At 42.6% G+C, this 20,233-nt stretch overlaps 1 long non-coding RNA gene across 2 annotated transcripts in view; it reads right to left on the minus strand.

Moving 5' to 3' along the window:
- LOC141983833 (uncharacterized) overlaps window positions 1-20,233 on the minus strand; it is a 56,497-nt gene that overhangs the window by 17,808 nt on the left and 18,456 nt on the right. For both annotated transcript variants that reach the window (XR_012638537.1, XR_012638538.1), the window contains exon 2: window positions 9,274-9,426. This is a non-coding gene — a long non-coding RNA (uncharacterized LOC141983833). The remainder of the gene's footprint in view (window positions 1-9,273; window positions 9,427-20,233) is intronic.

A 20,233-nucleotide genomic window follows, 5' to 3' on the forward strand; every position in this document is an offset into this window, starting at 1 on the left:
TGACCCAGCTGACTCCTGTCTTGTGACGGTGAGCTCTGGTCTCTGACTGCCCATGATCCAGCTGTGATATTCTGTACCTCTCAGAGGTGTTTTGAATATAAATGAATGGGTCAAATTCATCCCTGGATTGAATTGGGCCCAAAGTTTGAAGACTTTTGAGATCCTTGAATGAAAGGCTTTGTAGAAGTGCAAAGTATTAGTAAGTATTATTATACTGTTAATTGCAGTTATAATCATATTTATACTGTCAGTCTGTTCCTATGAAAAGAATTGTGATGATCCACTTTAATCAAATTCTGCAGACCACAGGCAAAAGGAATTTTGACTGAATGAGGAAGATAGGATTTAGCCATAAGATTTAATGTAAGGTTCATATACTAAAAAAGGAGAAGAGTAACTAGGAAAGAAGGCCAATATTTTCCAGTCTAGGTACTTAAACGTAAGTCTCTAAGTCCATACTTATATTCATTCCATTTAGCTATCTTTCAATAGCTCCAGCTACTATTGTCTTAGGTGGGAGCTGGGGATACTCAGGATCTCTGAAAATTAGGCCTGTTGTACTTATTAACCCAGCTATTTCTCAGAAAGATGCATTACAACTGACATGTCTACTGTGGGTGAGGGACATCTTAGAATCATGCAGCGCCAGAAGGAACCTTAAGTGATCATCTAGTCCATCCCCCAATGCCAACACATTGAACTATAGCTAGACCATCCCTGACAGATGTTTGTCTAACTTGTTCTTAAAAATCACAAATGACAAGGAATCCACAACGTTAGGTTTGACATTATGGAAACTTTCTAAGTCTCTTGTAGTAATAGGCTTAATTTACTTCTCCTACCCTTGGTGGATATGGAGAATAATAGATCACAGTACTCTTTATAACAGCCCTTAACATATTTGAAGACTGTTATCAGGTCCCCTCTCTCGTTTCTCTTCTCTAGACTAAACATGCCTAGTTCTTTCAACCTTTCCTCTTAGGTCATGTTTTCTAAATAATTTTTCTAATATAAGTTTTTGTTCTCCTCTGGACTCTCTCTGGTTTGTCTACATCTTTCTTAATGCGGGGTACCCAAACTGGACACAGTACTCTCCAGCTGAGGCCTCGCCAGTTCTGAGTAGGATAATTATTTCAGGTGGCTTACATATGACACTCTTGTTAATACATCTCAGAATAACATGTGCCCTTTTCACAACACATCACATTGTTTATTCATTCAGTTTGATCCACTATATCCTCTGCCTCATTACAAGTCTCTGCTGGCTACAGACCATGATGCTGTCACCTGTTGCCATCCACAAGTGGTTTGCTAGTGTGGCTATACCTGTATAGGCAAACCCTCCCAGTGTAGATGCAACTTCTATGGGAAAAAATGTGATTTTTGCCAGTATGGTTTATACTAGTTCTCCAAATTAAATAAACGACGCTGTTGGAAATGCTTTTTTTGCCAATATAACTGTATCAACACTAGGGCTTTTGCTAGTATTAAAAATCACACCACTAACCAACATCATTATACTGGCAAAAGTTTCTAGTGAAGATGTGACCTTAAATTCTATAACACCATGTAGACGGCAGCCATTTTAACCGTATATTAACATTTCATTTACTAAACAGAATATATTCCTGTATAAATACTCGGTCATTAGTTCAGCCTCTAACTTCTGATTGTTAGAAAGCTTGAAGGAGCCAAGAAATGAATAATCAAAAGAAACATCCTTCTTTCATGTATAAAAAATTAACAGAGATGAAACTTACTAAATGAGCCTACACTTGGGAATACAAAAAAAATCCATCTTCATTGCCAGTGTATTAGCATAAACTGTTAGAAAATTCTAACTAAATTCAGGAGGTGTGCAACTATTTCACAGGAGAAGGGTACAAAATATGAAAAATTCATCCAGCAATATAAGAGGATATACTAGAAAAATATAGAAAACAGACAACTGTAAAATATAAGTCATTTGTGGGGAAGATAAAAATCAGATATATAAAAAGACTTACAGAGAAGTGAGCACTGTTTTTAATTCCTACTATAAAACTATGTATTGCTCACTACAGAGAACAGGCTGAAAGCTAGAGCTATTCACAAAATGGAAAACATTTTGCATTTTTCCCTTTTTTGGGTTTTTTGTAATCAAAATTAATATTATAAAAATATTCCAACCAACTGTAGTGAAAACAACCCCCAAGCTTGTCATCTGATAATCACCCCCATACCAAGAATTTTTGTTTTGGGAAGACATGCAGGAGTTTCTCTTCTATGACAGGCTCAAAAAAAATCAGTTGTATATTTGACAAAGCAGATACAGCTTTCCTTCTTCTGAAAGTGTTAACTTACCAAGCAAAAGCTGTCAGTTCCTCAGTTTCTTCTCCTTCAGTGTGATGTGATATGGGCTCTGTTTTCATTTTCAGACAGTATAGGTCTGTTACAGGGCCTCCCTGCCTCCTCTACAGACTCAATAATTTACAGCCACAGTAGCGAAGTTCTTATTTGTGTCACTGTATGTCTGTATTTCTGTAACTACAGTTGAGTGAAAGTTAACGACCATCCCTCTGATTATGCTCCTCTCTTGATTTTTGCGAGAGATCAGCAATAGATATGTTGCAAGAAGATTATGTGGATTGTGTCAAATCCTCTGATTTGTGGGTACTGGCAGGAACTGCGCAGCCTGGAGGATGATGCAGAATAAGAGCAGTAGCCACAGCTTGGCAAAATAATGAAATTATGGTAATACTTCCTCGTTACTGTCCACAACTGAGCTATCATCATTTCTTGGGTGCTCCCATTCAAATTGCTTAGGTCAATGATATATTTATCTTCCTTACTATTTTTAATCTCAGCAGATCTCATGAACAAATGGGGTGGACTGCGAATGTGAGCATAACCTTTGAAGGAAAACACCAATGGCTTTTTTTTTATTTCAGATTTATCTTGGTTTGTACATCAAATGCCGTGGGGTTTTCCTTTCTTTTTTAAAGTAACATTGTAATTAATGCTACAAAAGAGGTAAAGCCACTGCTGTGCTGGAGCTGTCTCATAGGGGCCACTTTGTTAAAGCTGTAGCATCATTTTGACAGAAAAATTGGTCTGATTTCCCTGCCCCTGATAAAGTTCAGCCCTTCCGTACATACCCTTAGTTTACCCTTACTGGAAATGACTTATTGTTCAGACTCATGAGTACACTGAAGCGAACATTTCTCTTTGAATGGAACTAGATTGCGACAGGAGCTGAATTTTTTTTAAAAAAAATCCCCAACAAAGGTTCCCCCATATTCCCCTTAAATACCTTCATCCCTTCTCTTGACTTCAGATTTTTCTGACATTATCACTTGTATCTTTAGTATGTTTGTCAGAAACAAAATATAACCTTTTTCAGTCAAAGGACACTTACACTGTTTCTTGTTTAAATGGGAAGCGGTTAGGTTCTCCAATCTCTCAGTCTTCCCTTCTGAAAGCATATGCCACAGGGCTGGTCAGCCAATGATACCAAACCTGCACCCAAAGAGGGCTCTTCAGGTCATACAAGCTTTACCTGACAGAAGACAGGCTGATATGCTTTCTTTTCCTGATCATATTCCAGCTTCAAGCTATTTTGTGCTGACAGAGCTCACTTAAGCCACCTTAGAGAATTATCACATCTGCTTTTGCTCTGGCTGGGGCTCATGGGGTTCTCCCTTTCTCCTTTTAAATGAACGGATCCATCCCCTGTTCTCAGAACTTTTTTTAAAAACACACTATTTATGGGTACATTCGCTGTTGCCTTCCCTTTCCACACCCAGAAACTAGGGTAAAGAAGCTTGGGGCAAGTGGTGATGAAAAGCTCACACCCTGAATTTTAGGCCCTGTAATGAGGGACCCAGAAAAATAGGGAGCTGTTGGGGGGTGGGTGAAGGTGGCTTGGCTTTGAATTGGTCCTGATATGGCCCCTGTATATAGAATTTTATTGTAGGCTACAGGGAAAACATTTTTTTAAAATATTTTCAGTGCATTATTAGGAGATGTGGACACTGACTTACATACAAGTTATTAATCTAGATACGCATCAGTTCAAAAATGAGGAAATACATGGTTAAGAACTGGACATCTGCAATTAAGTTTTCAAGGCTGCTCAGGATGAAAGATGCTCTGGCTTAGGCTCACCCCTGCGTAGGGGTCATTGCACAGCTGCTGCACCTCCCACAAGGAGCCCTGTGAAGGACCTGTGACACTTGGTACATCTACATTGTAGCTAGCAGGTTTGGCTTCCAGCTCAGGTAGACGTACATGCTCTAGCTCTGCTTGAGAACAACCCTGTTTGAGATTCAGGTAGTGAGCCTGAGCCATCACCCATGCCACTGTGGCTACATTGCTATTTTTGCCTCACTAGCTCAAGCAGAGCTAGTGTATGTACATCTAGGCACATTGGGAATCACACCTCCCAGCTGTTGTGTAGACATATCCCCTGACTCATAGCTCCTTCTCTACTTCCTCTCACTCCATGGGGAAGTTATTTACTGCAGTCCTTTACAGTACAGTATCTTTCTTCCTCCCTTGTGCTGTCTTAACACTGCTGGCTCAAGGCACTGGGAGGCAGAACCATGACTCCACCCATTCCATGCTCACCTGCTGAAGCTGTGATGTGGGGAGTGTTACCATGCCTGTGTATGGTGGGGAGGAGGAGAAGGCATCTTACTCCTCAGTGCCAGCCACGTTATATTGACTTATAATCTGGTCCTATGGAAATATTAACAAATACAAGTATCAACTCTCTTTCCTTTTATAGTGTGCCCTCTACAGCTCTTAACTTTCTTCTGGATTCTGCTACTGCTATAGACAAAAATATTCCCTTATGCGTATATCTTTAATTCAGCCTTTAGTATGATGATACACAGTGCAGAGCAGCTTCTTAGCTGTGAACTGACAGTACCACAATGCAGTACTTGGCATCTCCTGCTCCAGTGGAAGAAGTTCTTGGATCACCTTCTGTAAGGGCTTGTCTGAGTTGGAAACTTACTGAAATAACTATTCCAGAATAATTTTTCCAGAATATTATTTCAGTATAAGCCCCCATGTGGACACTCTTATTCCAGAATAAGTGTGTTTCTTTACAATTTAGCTTAATTTACTTTCCAAGAAAAATCAGAAAAAGAGTATCCATGTGGGGGCTTATAATGAAATAACTACTCCAGAATAATAGCTAGAATAGCTCTTTTGGTAAATTGCCAAGCGTAGACAAATTCTCAGCATTCTGCAACCTGTACTTTACTGGGAAAGGAAAATCCTTTTGCCAAAGAGTCTTACAAAGACAAATGAAAAGCCTTTTAAAATGTTATCCTGAACTGCAGCTGTTGTGACAAATGATCGGTCAATAGGTACTGCACTTTATTTTTGGAGCTTGAAGAAGTGAAAGCAGAATTTTAGCTTGTATTGCATTACTGTATTACTCATTGAGTTGCTTTAATCTTAAATAGGGAAAGATGATTCACTTGTATCTAATGGCAAGGAAAGGAAATGCTGTTTAGAATACTGAAATGATGCATTGGTTTATTTCTCTTGCATTGTTTCTGAGGTTTGTCATTACAGTTATAGGGACAGATACTGGGCCTTGTCACTGAAAGGGACTATAAAGCCAGTTTAACTAACTTCAGGGAATCCTCTGGTGGTACAAAGTAGATGTAACTGGTTCTATGTCCCCTCCCTCCCTAAACATAAGGAGCATGGCCAATGGAGAATTTGTACCTGGAGTTCTCTTGCTTCACTCCAGTGATTCCCAGCTGCTGGAATTACCTCTTGTGGCTTCTGCAGCCAGCTACAAAGTAGAACAGCCCTGAATTTGGAGTTCTGTCAGACCAGAGGATAGGACAGATCATATACAGTACATGTATTTCAAGTGTTGTTCATATCCCAGTAAATACTATATAACTGGTATGTTTTCCTATAGCCTGTAATACTCAGTTTCATACAGTTTAAAGATAGAAGTCCAAGGTGTTTGCAGGAAGCAAGTTAAGAGGCCTGTTATAAAAGGTATGAGTCCCAGGAACGCTGGGAAGACTGAATTTTATTTCTTGGTCCCAGACACACCATCTGGGTCTAGTTTAGAAAAGGTTAATATACGTGCTACATGACAGAAGTCAGCATCCAGCGGTTACTGTTACAAGCCCAAAAGATAGAAAATAACGGTCATATGATCATACAAATCCTTCTGCTCAGTCTGGCTAATAAAAACCCTCAGTTATTCATAGTACAGGGATCTGCCTGCTGTATAGTTAGTGAATAATAATTGTTGTTCATTTTATTTTCAGCATCCAAAAGCAAGTATTTTTGGACAGTGAAAAATACTACTACTAACATAGGTTGGTCTGTGACTCCACAGAATTTCTCTGCTTTGATTAGTTGAAACCATACTATTTCAGTATACCCCTGAAGAAACTCTTGGAGTTTGAAATATGCAAGCTTTTTGGTTATAAACAGCAATATTTTGCACATCATCCAAGGACCTGAAAGTAATTTACTACATCAACTAGCGTCTTAGAACACCCCTGTGAAGGTTAGATGCGTGAACTGAATCACAGAGAGAGAGGTGACTTGCTCAAGGACACACCAGAAGGTAGCAGCTGAAGCAAGAAGTATGACCCATTTGTCATAGCTCTCTGATCTCTGCTCCAAACACCAGATTGAGTTCCCTTTTCTGGTCTGTCAGGTATATCTGGTCTACTGTAGTCTATATCAGGTATTTACAAGGTGCCTATCAACTTGGAATCAAAAATTATTTAAAAATGCATACTTTCACCAAGCACCATACTAACAGCCATCAATTGGGAGAAAGGCCCATTCATCATGATTACAGTTCCAAATCACCAATTATCAGGTCTTATTTTCAAAATGGGTGAGGGTATCTACCTTCATTTCTAAGCACCCACAAGATGCCAGAGAAGAGCTAAAGGATATTATCTTAGAAGGCCATTTAGTACCAAAAATATCACTACAAGCTTCCGTGGATGCTTTGGACACAGCAGCTAGATCCATGGCCACCACTGTGATCATGTGCAGAGATTCATGGCTCCAAGCCTCTTGCATTCCAAAAGAAGTGCAAGGCATTACCAAGGTCTTGCCAGTTGAGGGAAGAGAATTGCTCAGCATGCATATGGACAATGCACTGCTTTCTCTCAAAGATTCCAAGCCTGTATTCTATTCTTTGGGCATATGTATCACAGCCCTTCACCATAAGCCCTTCAGGTACCAATGTCAGTCTATGCAAAACCCAACTACCTGTCATCCGAATAGATCCTCCAATTATCCACCTAGGGAAAAGCCTATATACTCTCAAAGAACACCACGGCCTTCCTCAACAGTTGGTCACTCCACACCTGCATCCACCTGCTGTAAGGCCATGCATCACCTAGCCATGAGTTTTCGCTGTTAGACTACTGTCTCTGTGAAATCTGAGGTAGCAGTGCTTTGGCCCCCTGGCTAAGGCACACTTCAGTCCTACCCTTCCAGGGTGCTATAGTTTTAAAGAAATTGGGAACAAAACAAAACAAAAACCCCAAACCCCACAACTCATGAAGAGGGTCATCCAATAAAACAACAGTGGGGCTCCACTCTTCTGTTCAGGGCTTGTCTTCACATAGGCCATACTTCAGCCAAGCTTCTAGCAGGAGGCTTGTCCAGCCGATAAGCCAGCTCATCTCTGGGCTGCAACCCGGCTTCCCTCACATCAGGAGTAGCAGAACTCTGCTCTCCTTCCTGCACAGCTCTGAACTAGGCTAGATCTCCTCCCTTTAACCCCCCTTTCCATGTCTGACACCTAGTGCAGGTGGAGCAGGGCATTGCCCATTGGCTCCACAGGTCCTCATTAACCCTCTCATTCCTTTCTTCCAGGAGAGAAAAAAATCCACATCTTGGACTTAGTATATACCTTGACAGAACATAGCCCTTTAGATTCTCTTTCCATCTCTTCACTGCCATCTCTGGTAGTTCAGAGTCGAGCCACCTCCTCCCAGAGAAAATCAAAATGGGCTATGCACTGCATACCACATGACTGATATACCCCTCTCCTCAGTGTTAAAGTGCACTTCATTAGAGCTCCTGCTGCATGCTTCAGAACTATCTCCATATCTGAAATTTGCAAGACAGCTACATGAAATAACCTGCTGGTTTTCGTTAAACATTATGCCCTTGACCCGGCAGCAAGATCAGATGCTAATTTCAGTAGGGTAGTGCTGCAATAACTTTATAGTTAGTGTCTGGACTACTCAATCTCACCTTCAAGCTTGGGCACTGCATATCAGTCACCCAGAGTGGGAACCACACAGACACATACTTGAAGAGAGAACATTTATGTACTTTATAGTGGATCCCTGACCCAGCCTCCATCCTTGCTCTTTTAGAGTCCTTATTATCTGGGATTCTGAATTATCAAGGAAACTGAGGGTTTATTGTGGCTTCTCTGCCCTTTATGCCTTTGGGGGTTGAGAGACGGTAATGGGGGTCATGCAGATGGCAGGTGCAGCCCAATCGATACTGCTTTTCAAATGAGTCGGATCTTGCATACATGGGGGTTCATGTGAACTTACAGTGGGATCCACATGGATAAAAACATCACTATAAGGTAAATAATCATTCTTTTATACCAGTACAGCGAGTGGAACAGCCATTTTGTATATTATTTATTGTAATGCAAATAATGTGTTAAAGGTTGCCAGCGGGAGTGTCTTTGGACCTCACTGAAGCTGATGTGCATGCCAGCCAGCTTTCATTCAGGATAAATGAAGAAGCAATTAAACTTATTTATAGCTGAAATGATAGAAACCAATGCCCAAAACACTAGACCACATGGGAAGGCCTAAGCATAAAGTAACTCAGGGAGAACAGTGGGGGCTTCCCTGAAACTGACTGAAAATGCAGGGGCTGGGGCATTGATTGGATTGCAGCTGTTTCTGTCTGTGAGTGTCAGAAGCAGAAAGAAATCGGAAAGCTAGGAGAAAGCTAAAGAAGCACTGGTAGCATGGTCCTGAAAGGAAGCAGCAACTGAGCTGCTTGGGGCATAGGGCTGGATTTCTGAACAACAAAACTGCCTCCTATTTGTTCCCAATATGCTCAGGGAAAGAGGGCCTTGTGTCCATTCCTCGCAAATAAACAGGATTGCACCAAAAAAAATCTGACTCTATCATCAATGTTTTGTCCTCACAGAACCAACCCAGCTACACCCCAAATATTGGGTAGCCACTTGGCCCAAGGGTCAACAAAAATAATATCCATCAACATAATGACAGGCATGATACTTGCCTTCTGAGTAAAGGACACAGCTTGAGAGACCAGAGAAGGCTTGATCCAAATCTTACTTGCTTCAGGTTTTCACCAGGGTAATTCCAAAATGCTCAGTGGAGTCATTCCTGATTTACACTAATGTAATTGACAGCAGAATCAGACCAAGAAGACCTAATGAAACAAAGGAATAAGTTATTCAGTAATTGAATTCAGCAAAAGCCCCCATCAGAGCAGAATAAAGGAAGTGATCTACTTATCATTGTTTGTTAAGTAATCAGGGCTGTGTTTGTATATAGACAATCTTAGACAGAGAAACTCTGGTTTCAACCAACCCTGTAATACGAAGGTGTCTGTGGGCTTCAGAATGAAGGAACTAACATTAGCTTTCTGGGTTCTCACTAAAATCCTCAGAAACAATTCTCAGTTAGGTATAGTAGATCATCTGAATGGAAGTGGTTCTGATCTCTTCTAATTCTTCCTTCTTTCTCCTCTGTACTCCTCTCTCTCCCCATGCCACCTCACTCTTGTAATATTATTTATAACCGTTTTTTCAGATTACATTCGAGTACTGGCAGTTGCCCATCCCTCTTTGAAGAGCATCGCTATGAATCTCAGAACCTTTGGACTCAAGGCTTTCTTTTCTTTGCTCATTTCAGAGATACTGATTCAGTGCAGCAGAAGAGGAAAACTGATGATCAGATATAGAACAGCGCAAACTTTGCCACAGCCAGATTCAGAAGTGAGCTGTAGCTCACGAAAGCTTATGCTCAAATAAATTGGTTAGTCTCTAAGGTGCCACAAGTACTCCTCATCATCTTTCTGTGTATCTCACCTGCTGTGCTGTGCAGATCCAGTTGCAGAATGCAATGAGGAGGTTACAAGAAATCTCATTGTCTTCCACATCAAGCACAAACGTCTTGTCATCACCTTCAGTGATCTGCACAGTTCTGTGCCAGTCTATATCTACTCTAATTTATTTCTGCTCTTTAACTCACTCCTTCTGCTCTGCCACGTCTGTATTTCTATTACCTTTGGATCCATCACCCACTTTTCTCTTCTCAACTTTTTTCACACTGCCCCTTATTCCTTCCTCTCTGGGTACACCAGATAGCCTCCCTCTCTTCCTCCAGATCTCTTCTTGAAACACATTTCTTCCATGGAACCTATAGTACAAGCTTTAATCAATTTTATGCTGTCATGTATATTGTTTTCAGCTTTGCTTTGTGATAGATCCATCTCCTGGACATGTGGTACTTTGTTGGTCTGAATTGGTTGGTTAATATTTTAGTTGGCTCTTCCTTTGTGTTTTGTATAGCAGCAAGCACATAATCGCGACAAGCTGATTACAAAATTGCCAATCTGAGGTATACTGTGCTCTCCAGAGGACAAGCTTCTGGAGAACAATCTTACCATGAAAATGCAAGGGTACTCTCACTCCTGGATGAAGAAATGTGATCCAATGAGAATGTTACATGTGTACTTAATTCTGGTTCTGTGGGAAAATGTTCTCTTTAATTAAAAAAAAAAGAGATTTAAATGATTTTGCATGTCTCAATAAACCTGATTAAACAAACTCTGCTGCCAGTTTGTCAGTCTGCCAACTTTTGCATTATGCTCCAAATACAAACCCTAAAATGGACATTCGGCATATTCATAATGTAAACCTTACCTCGACAAAACATGCCAACATGCAGAATGCTAGTAATTCTACCTTTACAATGGAAGCTTATTGGAGCATGGCCTTACTATGAAGTAAGATAAGTAACTTTAAACAAACCTATTGTATGCTGTTGAAAATGCTTCTTATATATTTATTTCTTAACTTAAAATGTATAACATTTTTTAAAAAAAACTTTGCAGTACCAGATAGTAATAGGGAAAATATAAGGCAAGGCTTAGCCTGAAGGCTAGCTCCTTTCTTTAGCCTGCAGCCTTACTGTCTCAGGCTGAAGAACTCTCACAAGATAAGCAGGCTTGAGCCTTGTTAGTACTTCGATGATGGACTTCCCAGGAAACCCCATGTTGCTGTAGATCTTAGTGACTCCTTCTTCATTGGAACTGAACGACAGTCCTAACATGGCGTGAAGGCCAAGAGCACTGTGCTGCTAGGAGTACTGTGATTCAGATGAGATGAAAAGCTGGAGGTCCTGACCATTTGCAGTCATTTCATATCCCATGGAACTTTTTGGCAGGAGTACGTGTCCATTTTGACCAAATTCTAATTTGGGTAGTTACATTCTGCCCTGAGTCTGCTCTAATTTACACAGCGGTCTGACCTGGCTCCTGGAAGCCCTGGGGATCAGGACAGCAGAAAGATGCTTAAAGCCACTTGTTCAATTTCCTCTTCTTAGTGGAATTCTAGCACACCTGAGGATCTGGTCAGAGGAGTTAATACACTGCAAAAATATCAGGCCTTATGCATTTTTTGGCGCCATGCTCATCAGAGGCTATGCAAATATAATAACGATGCCAGAGTAAGACATTACATTGCTGTTAGATGGGGCATATAGCACTAAGCTTTAATGGCAGTATGAAACAAGGCATAAAGACAAGAGTCAGTGAAGTATACAAATAAAGCCTTAGCCTTGATTGTGAACCACTGAAATCAATGGGAGTTTTGCAACTGGCTCAAGTGGGTGCAGAATCAAGTTCTTCATGCAGGAGAGTGGGGGATCAGAGGTATTATTATATGAGCATTTGCAGAGCACCATTAATTTTTATTTTGAGAAATTATACTGTGGTGTCTACTTCTTTTTCCGGGCTGGTTTTTCAGTTATATGTTAAAGATGTTATTTAAGATGCTGTTGTTAAGGAAATAACAGTGGATATGAAAACACAAAGCTTCCATTTCTTTTAATGACATCCTGCTGCGAATCACTGACCTTGACATTTCTGTCTCCATGTTTATTTTTTCTTTGGGGAATACTTTGAATTCCTAAGCAATAATGTGGACTAAGGTTAAATACCAAGCAAAGATTTCTAAAGGTGGCTCTTTTACTGAGAACGTGGATTTTATTATGTTTCCCAGGGAGATAAAAGATTCATAGCCTAAGAAAAGTAATATGCACTGTTCACTTTGCTATTTGTCACAACTGTGAAGTCACTTTACTAAAGTAAATGAAGAGCTGATTAGACTGCGTAGTTAGAGGGGTAAAAAAAAATTCTCAGAATGAATGTGCTTTTTAAACTTCCAGACACTAATACCAGACACTGGGATTCTCTAATTGATAAAGCAGAATATTCAGAAGGCACTGAAAAAGGAAGGATATGTATTACCCTAAAGATTTTCTAGAAGACCAATACTTCACAGGTTGGAATTTTCAGAAATAGCATCAGTCAACCAAAGCCAGGAACAAATTTCCAGTTTGCCAAAAAGAATGAGCATTTTGCCATTTTCTAACCACACTGACACTTAGCTGATCAGACCAGTGATATTTGTTTGTTTTGTTTTCTAAAATTGTCCTCTATGGTTCTCCATAATCTGGCCTTTATTTATTATTAATGAGCCTTCAGTTTATTAATTGAAAAAATAGCTGTCTCTACTTAAGAGACTACCTTGATATTTTTCTTACTGCTTTTATAATAGCAAGATTTTTATATAAAAAAATCAATACATGAAATAGTTTCCTCCTCCCTGATTTCTAGAAACATCTCAAACTTTTCTCTTTTTTTCAAATGAGCCTAAGGGACTCAACACACACGACTGGCTACATTTTTGTAATGTTTCCTTGACAGCAGTAGAATGCACTTAAATCCAAATCCAAAGCCCATTGAAGGACTGTCCTTGACTTCAGTGAACTTTAGATCAGGCCCATATACTTGTAGATCAATGAATGAGTTTGACTACTAACTAAGGGCTTGTCTACACTGGCAAGTTTCTGCGCAGTAAAGCGGCTTTTTTGCACTCAAACTGCAGACGAGTGCACACTGCCAAGCCTCTTTGTGCGCAGAAACTCCTCAGTTGCAGGGCTGCAAAAAAACCACCTCAACGAGAGTTGTAAGGCTATTTGCACAGAGGCTCCAGTGCTCTATGCCAGTGTAGATACTTGATTGCTTTCTGTGTTGTAATTGGCTTCTGGAGCTGTCCCATAATGCCTCAAGTGACCGCTCTGCTCACTGTTTTGAACTCGGCTGCCCTGGAGACATGCGCCCCGCCCCTTTCAAAGCACCATTTCTGACAGCCCTTGTGTGCTGTCCTGATCTTGCTTCCTGCCCCGTCTGAACTTACAAGACAGCATGCTGACACAGTCTCTATGCCCCAAAACACACTGTCCCTCTCTCCCCCTCCACATACACACACACACGCCGCCCCAATCACTTCAGTTGAAAAGCAGCTGGCAATGTAGTAGGATCAGTACCGGGTTTAGGGGCCCAGAGTCAGAGGAGCCCCGGCCAGTCCGATCCCGAGGCCGGCTGGGCCAGCCAGGAAAGCTGCCCCCGCCCCTGTTCCGCCCTGCCTCTTCCCACCCCTGCTCCGCCCCAGCCCTGCCCCCATTCCACTCCTTCCCCTGAGCAAATCCAAGTGGACTGCAGCAGGGGTTGGGCGCGCCCTGCAGTCATGGGGCGGTGGGAAGTGGAGCGACCCGACCTCAGCCCACTCCATGCTGCCAGTGAGTGCTGGGGGGCAGTTCCCCCTGTCCCCCAGTCCCAAGGCTGGCAGTGAGGGGAGCAGAGCAGAGCGGGCTGGGTCATTTCACTTCCCGCTGCCCCATGACTGCAGGGTCGGGCCCTCCCTGCACTCACCGGGTGGCGGGAACTGGAGTGACCCGGCCCCAGCCCGCTCCGCTCCACCGGCTCCCAGCCGCGCCACCAGTGAGTGCTGGGAGTGGTTCCCCCTTGCTCCCCAAGTCCCAAGGCTGGGAGCCAGGGGAGCAGAGCGGAGCGGGCTGGGGCTGGGTCACTTCACTTCCCGCTGCCCCATGAGTGCAGGGTCGGGCCCGCCCTGCAATCACCAGGCAGCAGGAAGAGGAGCGACCCGGCACCAGCCTGCTTCTCTGGCTCATGCTTGGGGGCAGTTTTCCCCCTGACCTCCAAGCCTGGAGGGGAGATGGAGCGGTGGGGAAGGGGCATGGGATGCAAAGTGCACCTCCCCTGCACCCAGCTCCCCCTCCCCCTGCCGAGCTCCAATCACTTTCACTTGGTACCCCCTGCAGACTCCCATTGCCCCTGCACCTGGAACCTCCCTGTGCATCCAGATCCCCCACTGAGCTGCCTGCACCCAGACTGCCCCACACAGAACCCTCTTACCCCCTCCCCCCACAGAACCCTATTACCCCCATCTGGATCCCCCCCATATTAAGTCCCTCTGCACTTGGATCCTGCTGCCAGGCTGAGCCTCCCTGCCCACATCTGGTGTGCCTGGCACAGGGTGTTTCTGTGGCAGGCATGGCCCCTGTGCTGTGTCAGGGTCAGGTTCAGCCTCATTGCCAAGTCCCTGTCCCAGGGGGGTGGGGCAGGCTGCAGGGTATTCTCCCACCTCCATGCAGCCAGCAGCCTGTGCTCCCCACTACCATGGTGGAGTTTCCACATTTATATATTGTTAAAAAAAATTGCAGAATTTTAAAATATTATGCACAGAATTTGATGCAGAATTCCCTCAGGAATATGGGGTGCTATACAGCTGTGATGGTGGGACTGTGAAGGGGGTGTTGGACAGTAGGGGATCTGTGGGTGGGGTAGCTGGGCAGGGGGTATGGTGTGCAGGGTGCTGTGCAGTTGTGGTGGGAGGTCAGCGGGAGGGGTCTCTGGGGAGGGGGTGCTGGGCATAGCAGGTCCGTTGGCACTGGGCATAGGGATCTGTGGAAAGAGGGGGAGGTCTGGGTGAAGGGGTGCTGGGCATAAGGACAGGGCACTGGGCAGGGGGGCAGTGTGGAAGGGGCATGCTGGCAGCTCAGGGCTGGGTGGGCCAGTGTGCGTCTAGCAGTTGTGGGTTTGTAAACAGTGCCCTTGTGCTGGGCTGAGTGGGGCTCTCACGCTGCTCTGCGCCACATTGCCTCCAACCGGCCCCTCGCTCTGCCAACTGCCCCCCATCACATGCCCTATTTCCCCAATGGAGGCCCACAAATATGTATGGTGCTGGGCTCACAAAAAGTTAATCCGGCCTGAGTAGATGCCCATGGAACAATGGGACTGGGAAACCTGCATCATGTGACGTTGTGCCTGCCCCATAAGGCATTGCAAACCCTTCCCAAAGCACCCTGTGGCCAGTTGCACAGTGGGATAGCTACCACAATGCACTGCTGTCTTTGCCATTGCAAGAGCTGCTAATGTGGATGCACTCCAGTGTCACAAGGAGCACAGTGTGGACACGCAACAGCGGTTTAATTCCAGCGGTTTAATAAAAGTGGTATAACTTGTGATGCAAAAACTTTGCCAGTGTAGACATACCCTACCTGTTCCAACTCCTGCATCTCTCTCATTACAGTTATAAGATCTGAGAGACAAAAGCTTGCTTGCCCTTCTCTATATCAATACATGAATAAGGGTAGAAAAAATTAGGAGGAAAGATTCTTCCTATTGACTGTAAGTAAGTGCCATTTGCACAACTTTCTCACGGTCAAAGGGCAAAAACCAGGAGGTGACATTTATACAGATTATGTACATTATGGGCCAGATTTTGACACCCCCCTTACAATGAGTAACACCAAGTAGTTTCACTGAGGTCAATAAGGCTCCTGGAAGTGTAACGTACTATTAAATGTGAGTAAGAGTGTCAGAATCTGGACTCATACAAACTGACTTAAGTCAATGCTGGGTTTATTTAGAAATTGACATTTTTCAAAAATCATGGGGTTCTTTTTGCTTACAAGGGACACATTTCAACAATTTTAACATTCCCTGATAACAAGATAGTGGCATATTTCATAAAAAACCTGATGTTCAAACAAGTACCATTTCTCATCCAGCAGCACCGACGTCAAAGTGTCTGTCTACCAAACTGCCTCAGACAAAACAGCCATTTTTCACAAACGCTGCGACAAGTTTTAGGTTCCATATGGCATGAGCTGGAAAGATCTGTATTGGTTATGTTATGAGAAATAAATAAAATTAGGTAGTGATAGAACCTGAAACACCGGCTAAAAAAGCCACATTAATAAAAAAATACATAAACCTACCAAGAAAAGCCGGAGGAGAGAAGATTAAAGGGTGTTAGTGAATAAAGGATGGAGGCTCATAGCTACTAAAAAGCAGAAATTCATTATAGATCATCTTGTCCCTGGATATCCTTAATGTAGGAGATCCTGCTAATGGTTTTCTCTGAAGAATTTGTCCCCACAAATCCATCTTATAACTGAATCCCAGTCACATGTCTGTACTTCACTACTAGGCTCTTTTTCTTAGCTCAAGATGATACGGTTGCAATGTGCATGTATGTGGCTTTTATGCTAGGAGAGATGCCTTTCTGCATTTCACTTGCCTATCTACCTGTAAAAAGCATAAAATGGAGAACAGCATTTTATACCCAATCAATGTCTCATAATGGGGCTTATGCTGGCTCAGCACACTAATGTCCTATTGACTATCCTAGGGTCAACTCTACTTTCAGTGCCACCTGAGTATCCCAGACCTCAATCACGCTGACTGTGGAAGAAATTCTTCAGACAAAAAGAACAGTTGCTTCTAAGGGCAGAGGAAGCAATGGGAAAACCAGGGCAGGCTTTTGGTTAGACAGCATTTTGTTTGTCCAAGCCCATTCTTCCCAGAGAAGAATGGAGGTATTTCAGGAGACCTAAGTTTCAGTTTGGAGTTTTACATGGGGAAGTGGCCAAATTATTGGAAATGTGTAAGTCTTAAGATGACAAACGAACTCTATTGCTTGCATCAGTGGACACAACCCCACTGAAATCACATTTGTGCCTTCTTACATCAACAGTGAATTTGGCCCAATAAATCTAAATATCTAAAATGGCAAATGTATGGGTCAGATTTTTCAAGGAGTTGCCTAAGTGAAACTTGTTTGCATGCAGAGGTGGTTGACGTGACATGCTTTCTACAGAGGACCCCACTTAACAAGCATAGCATGGGAGAGGCCTTGATTCCTTGAGCTGTAAGAACCACACATGGGTGGGATTTCAAAAAGAGCTTAGCATTGGCCGAACTCTGATCCCACTGAAGTCAATGAAATTTTCACCATTTACTTCGCTAAGGTAGGCCACCGCTGAGTGCTTTTGAAAACTCTTCTCCATCCACACCACCCCTTCGCTCCCTTAATAATACTGCACATTTCATTGCATGCTTTTCAAAGACACGTAGATTTTTTTCAAAGCCAGAAGGGACCATTGTGATCATGGGGTCTGACCTCCTGAATAACAATGGGCAGAACCACCCAATGACTTTTGCCTCAAGCCCACAGCTTCTGCCTGGGTTCAAGTATATCTTCTAGAAAGATACCAATCTTGATTGAAAGAATTTGAGTGACAGAGAATTCACCACATCCCCTTGGTAAACTGTTCCAATGGTTAATCACCCTCAGAGTTAAAAGTTTTAATCTGATTTTTAGTCTGAATTTATCTAGTGTCAGCTTCCAGCCATTAGATTTCGTTTCACCTTCCTCTGCTGTTTAAAGAGCCAGAGAGACAAGGTGGGTGAGATAATATCTTTTAATGGCTCCATCCACCCACATGCACGCACCCCCACCCCCACCCTAAGGAAGGAAATTCTTTCTTTCTGTTTTTAATTCTCATCTCAAACAATTGATATGGTGTATTTACATGCCAATAGGATGGTTTACTCATCATTTGAAAAATAAATACTTTGGGTGAGGAGTTTGTTTTTATTTTTTGTGGCTTTTCCTTCTTCTCTGCCTCTTCTTTTGTTTTGCAAATAGATGTGGAAGGAATTCACTACAACACCACTTGTTGCTGTTCCTTCCTTGTGCAACTTATTTTGAAAGTAAAATTTCAATGAAAACAAAACCTGCCCATTTACATTTACAAATACAGAAATTTGTACATGTGGAATGTTGCATGCACATATTTTACAGACACAGTTTAGGAGGCTTGTTTGGAAATCTACCCCTTTATGCATAACAGTGCACTTAGAGCATTTTGTGTGGGGACACACACAACCGACTATATAAAAACGATTTCTAAAAAAACGACTTCTATAAATTCAACCTAATTTTGTAGTGTAGATGGAATTAAGAACAAACAAAGAGGTTGTGATGCGTTCCAGTCCCTAGATGATCGATTATCTGTGAAACGCAACTCAATGGACCATTTCAACAGAGGGAAAATAAATTACAAGTTTGTTGATAGCCCATTAACACTACTTGAATTGTTTAAATATATGTGGGGCTATGGGCAGTTTCCCTGGGTCATGTTCCTTAAAAGAAGTCACATTAGATTACATTTCCCCCTTTCTATAATTCTATTATCTTCATAAGGTGGTGTAACCAGAAAAAAAAGGGGTTCCGATTTTCTCTGAGAGTCACCTTGGGCAATATACAGATACACACAAAGAGTAAAGGAACTGAAGCAGGCTTGAAAGGATAACAATATGATATATTATTAAAAGAACATGCATATATTTTGGGGATACCAAACTAAAATTTTAAGTTGAATTCCAAGCAGCCACCACACCCCATCAAACTCTAAATTAGGCTTCTCTTCCCAGTTTCTGCTCTGAAAATGGATGATGTCAGTTATCCAAAGTCTCAAACCTGCCAATTGGCCAGCTGCTCATTTCCCTGAGAGTGAAAGGTAACACTTCAAGCCTTTCAGTTCACTCCTCAAGCAAGCCTGGGATTTCACTTCCGCTCCAAGCAACAGATCCATCCAGACTGCCCAAGTCAACTCTCTTTTACCTTCAGTAAGTCTAAGATGTGCATAGTTTCCTTGGCAACTTATGTGTGGCCAACACAACAGTTAAAAGTAAAATTCACATATGCCACTTCAACTCCTCATCAATGCATCCTACCTTGAAGCAGCACCACTAATGGGCAAGGAAAAATTTTCTCTTACTATTTTTCTGAAAAATGATATGTGTAGTGGTGCAGGTACTACAGGATTGCATAATATTTATTTGGAGATGTCTATTTCATCAGAGATCATTACTATTATTTATTATTTGCAACAACAAGCTACTCAGCATTATACAGAACACAGTTCCAGTCCTGGAGCATTTACAATGAATATGAGATTCAATAAAATGCATAAAGCCTTTAAAAACATCTCCCCAATAAAAAGAACAGATTCTGATCCCCTAACTCACACTGAATAGTACCTTCCTCCATTGGTAGACCTATTGATACCAATAAGTAAGTGCTACTAAATTGGAGTAAGGTATCACAATATGGTCTGGAGGAAACAAAATGGCTATGACATCTTGTTGAGGGGTAGGTAAACCCATACCCCTTAGGGCAGTGTAGCCCCATAGCCTAAGTCACTAAGGCAGGCCTGGGCTTCAGGACCATAAGGCCTAGTAGCTAAAGTCTAAGTAGCAGCCCTCCTCCCCAGGGCAGTATGGCCCAACGATCAGAGACAATAGGGCTACCTTGGGGTTCAGGACAGGAAGGCCCAGTGACCCAAGTCTAAGTAGCCACCCTTCTTCCCAGAGCAGTAAGGCCCAATGGCCAGAGTTAGTAGGGCTGTCCCTACTGTTCAAAAAAGAACTAGATAAATTCATGGAGAATGATGGTGTCCCTAGCCTCTGTTTGCCAGAAGCTCGGAATGGGCAACAGGGGATGGATCACTTGATGATTACCTGTTCACTCCATCTGGAGCACCTAGCATTGGCCACTGTTGGAAGACAGCATACTGGGCTAGATGGACTATTGGTCTGACCCGGTATGGCTGTTCTTATGTTTTTATGTCCCAGGGTTGAGAATAGTAAGGCTAAAGTATGTAATGGCCTTCGGCAGTCCAATTCACTTCCCTGCATGTTGGCGGTATCCATGGTGAGTCAGACGGTTGGGAGAGCTGGACCACCATTCTCCACAAGGTCCCGACCCAGCACCCTAGAGAGCAGATAACTCACT

This window comes from Natator depressus, chromosome 3, assembly GCF_965152275.1.
Source record: "Natator depressus isolate rNatDep1 chromosome 3, rNatDep2.hap1, whole genome shotgun sequence".
Classification (NCBI taxonomy): Eukaryota; Metazoa; Chordata; order Testudines; family Cheloniidae; genus Natator; species Natator depressus.